Here is a 4,591-nt window from a genome sequence, read left to right on the forward strand (position 1 = left end):
CTGATGACAGAATGGACAAAGAAATTAGAGCAAATGTGTTTGCATGCAACACCTTCAGATCACTTCCTCTTGTGGAAAGATGAAACCTCAAGTGTCAAAGTAGCTGTTTCACATATTTCTATATCTCTCTATATATATCTCTGTAGGTATTTATTAGCAGTGTTGGGACTAACGCGTTATTAAGTAACGCGTTACAGTAACTACGTTATTATTGTGGTAACGAGCACGGTAACTAGTTATTATGCCAAAACCAGGAACGCGTTACTCGTTACTGGGATTTAGATAGGCTCGTTACTCGTTACTTCGTGTGGTGGATATCGCGGAGCTTCCACAGATTCAATAACATTAGCAAGTGGTGGAGGCCAGCAGGTGGATGAAGGAAAAGGGAGGCAAGAGGAGAGACCCGAAGCGGCCGCCGGTCCGAGTGTCAGGTGAACTGAACTTCAGGTAAGAAGTTATGACCTGCAGTCTATCGGAGTCAGATATAAACCAAGTTTAGGTGGAGTTTATTTTCGGTATGCTGACATTTTCGTACTGCGTGCTAGCTAGCATGACGGAGTTTCTATACAGCTGTGTGGGTGCTATGTTACTGATGTTGAACTTTATTTTGTTCATAAGGTTAATTATTAGAGTTGCCAACCGTCCCGTAAAAAACAGAATCGTCTGGTATTCAGAGAAAATATTACGCGTTTCGTACTGAGGTGAAAAGGAACACAGTTTGTCCCGGACTTCAGCTACAATGAAAAAGACACAAAGCTGAAGCTGCACAGCTGCCTCTTCTTCTCTCATTCTCTCCTCTCCTGTTTCTACTTCAATCACGAAACTGATCAATGATCAGCTGATCGGCTTTTCTCTCTTGTTTATTTATCGCCCACTTTGCGCCAGAAAGAGGAAACCAGCAGATGTCGCGTTAAACAACAGCAGCACGTTTAAGCTTGATCAGCTGTTGTTAGAATTTATTTAATATTAATTTCTAGTATCAGCTGAGGTTTGCTGGAGCCACAGCTGTAAAGCTGCTGGTCATGATATCAGTTTGGTTATCTGGTGAGAGGGAAACATGAAGATGAAACCAGGAGATGTCCTTACTGAATCATCAGAGCTGAACAGGTGATGGAGAAACAGGTTTACCTTTTAGGTGACATGAATGAGTTGAAGGGAAGTTATGAGCTGTTTCTGAGAGACAAATAACACCAGCATCCTTTTCTACCTAGCTGACAGCTGGTAACTGTGCAGGGGCGGGTCTAGCAAATTTTTGCCAGGGGGCCAGGTAGGGCATTAACAGGGAGAGGGGGGGACAAGGAAATGGTTTTCTTTATTATTCTCATTTAAAATGTCTCGCTTTAAAAAAATAATTATCTGAGTCTTACAACAAACAATTGATAGATTGATACATATATACCATCAGAACAGTGTACATCACTGTCACAACAGTGTTTATTTTCATTCAAAGGCTTTATGATTTTTCCTATAATGGTGGGCCGGTCTCTAGTCAAAATGCCCGAGACGATTTTTTTGTCCCAGTCCAGCTCTGTATGCAGCTCATCTGCAGTCTGGTGTTACCTACATCTTCCTATTCAGAAAGCAGAATTTCCAAGTTCTGAGTACAATCAAAAGCACCACGACTGCAGTTTTTGTGTTGGATGTAAAAAGCAGGCTAGAATCATGGCGGCGGTCAACGACGGTCCAGGCGTGGGATTTCTCTCGTGGAAATGTGCACATTATTTTTTCCTTTCTATTGGTAGGTGGCACAGTGCACTTGTGGCAAATAAGCAAGCTAGAAGACTGGCAGTCTGGCTGGGTATCCAGTTACGGAAGCAACACATTAACAAGAGAATTCTGAGTAAAACCAAAGTTACTTTCCCTAGTAACTAGTTACTTTGAAAGTAACGAGTAACTTGAAGTAACTGAGTTACTTTTTTAGAGAAGTAACTAGTAATGTAACTAAGTTACTAATTTAAAGTAACTTACCCAACACTGTTTATTAGTATACATATATATATAGTTATATGCATGACTTAATTCTATGGGGGTTTTTGTTTGTTTGTTTGTTTGTTTTTTAATGTTTCCATGTTGTCAGAGTGAAAAAAGGTACATGTGGTTTGGTTGTCATTTTGTGGTCCAGATAAAACTGAGAAAAAAACCCACAGACACAGAGACTTTGAACTTTTAATGTTCAATTCAAAAGCATCTCAAGCTCACACACATGAAAACTTCATGAAACAACAGGTTTTTTGTTTTGCTTTTAGTACAACATTTTGAATTAGTGCGTTTACTGCCAAATATTTCTAAAGTCAGAAGTCAGCCATGTTTTTTCTTTTCAACTGATTTTTATCATGTGTTTTATGCAGAGTTTAAAAACAGATACACCAGTTGTGATGCTGAAGTCATACAAAAGTCACTCAACTACAGAGGAATACTATTTTTTAATATATGGTGACAAACTTTATTGAGCAGGAAGTTGGAGTAGAGTCTGCTATTCCAAAACCAGGGTGGAAACAACTTCCTCTCTGAGGGTGTGTGGAGCGACTGAATGAGTGGATGTTTGGACTGCTTCTCTTTTCAGAATTGCTTTCTTGAGAGTGTAAGAGAAGTCTACAGGGCTGTTGTTTTTCTTTGAGACGAAGATGTTCAGGTTTTGGTTGAGAGAGGTGTGGTATTGAATTACTTGTTGGCAGCTGTCTCTCCATCGTTTGTATCTGTTGCCCACCTCCTTAATTCCAAATGAACAGATCATCTTGGTTGCAAAGATATCAGACTCCAACACTCCAAGACAGACATTTATATATATATGAATGACCCTTTGAAAGACATTTCAGTGTCTAAAAGAATTAAATATGGGAATGACTCATGTACTATTATTGTTCCAGCTCAGTTACACATGATGTGCTTTGACTGCAGTGCTCATACTGTCTGCCTAAATAACAGTGGAAAATGGAACAAGTGAGTTGCAGGCTCAAGCCAGTGGTTCAAGAAAGCAGTTGAAGGCTAGTGACAGTGGTTACAGTAAGCAATGATCTGCAGGTCATGATGCAAATAAACAGCTAGCCACAGATAGTGCTGTAGATAGCAACCAGCAAATAGCTCTGCATGGTGGTGTGAAAATGGACTTGTGAACAGTGCAGGAGGATGATGAAGTGAAATGCAGAAGCTGTGGCAAAAGGGAAAGAGAAGTGAAGGCAAATCAAAGCAGTGGACAGGCAAGGTGAATGAAAACTGAAGCTGTAAATCAAAGCAAGATTTCAGGTTATTTGAATGTTGGAAATGTTGGAAAAGAAGAAGAAATGTTCGAGGGTGGTTCGTTGTTACAGTACTCAGTTCTCAAAGAATGATGATCAGCGGGCATATTCCTTACAGAAGACCAATTACTTTTTCCATGAACCCATTGAAAGACAGTCTTTAGAAATCACAGACAATCCCTGATGGAGACATATTCATATATTGTGTTTTAAAGATAAGGAGAGTATAGGAGAATGGAAACTTTAAATGTGATAGAGGGATAGAGAAAGGTGAGCAGTGTTACATGAGCTCAGTACAGAAAAAGACATTGCTGTGCTCCTTCTACAGGAAATGCATGGCTTATTAGATAATGAAGTTGAATGGGGCATGAGTAAGAGAGGACGGTTCTTTCTAAATCATGTTACAAATCTTAGTGCAGATGTAGCAGTTTTATTTCCTCAGCAGCTTCAGTTATCACATTATCAAATCCAACTTAATATTTCTCTAATTCAGTTCAGTTTTCTTTATATAGCAACAAATCACAACTAAATGTGCCTCAAGGTGCTTTATAGTGTAAGAGCAAGCACATGGCGACAGTGGGAAGGAAAAACTCCCTTTTGACAGGAAGAAATCTCCAGCAGAACCAGGCTCAGGGAGGGGGAGCCATCTGCTGTGACCAGTTAGGGGTGGGGGCAGTGGGACAGGACAGAAGCCACACTACAGAAGAGAACCAGAGATTAATGATTAAATGCAGCCTGGTGTATCAACTCTTAGGAAGTGAGAAGAGGTGAGTGAAGAAAAAAGTGCATCATGGGACATCATGAAAACAATTCAGCTGATTTCCAGCGATTCAAGTTGTCATTTTAATGCAGTAATGTAAGTTTTTACAACTTAACAAAATGTTGTCTCTGTTGGATGTGTTTATAGATACAACAAAATTTCCTGCTTTTCTCAATGTATCAAATGGGGAAAATTCAAAAAATGTTCTATGCAGTGTATTGAATACCTAACATCTAACAACTCATGCAATAACTCATTTCTTCAAAAACACAGGAAGTCTCTGCAAGCTAATCAAGGCCATGGTACATGTGTGAATGCTGCACAATGGAAGAAGTGTGGCATGCAAAGATGAGATAAATGTCATCTTATGCATCAGCACCAGCCATGTGTGAAAGGCCTGCTGTTTAAAAAAAAAGTGCACCCAAAACACAAAAAGGACTGGCAGATGAAACAAACAGAAAAGACTGTGTAACCACAGAAAGTCTAACAGAAAGGAACACCAGAAGTTTAAAACTGTAAAAGCAGAAATACATGATGAAAAAGCAAAGAAGAGAAAAACTGACAGAGAGAGGCATTTCTATTTATAGACATTAGA

This window comes from Oreochromis aureus, linkage group 6, assembly GCF_013358895.1.
Source record: "Oreochromis aureus strain Israel breed Guangdong linkage group 6, ZZ_aureus, whole genome shotgun sequence".
NCBI classification, from domain to species: Eukaryota; Metazoa; Chordata; class Actinopteri; order Cichliformes; family Cichlidae; genus Oreochromis; species Oreochromis aureus.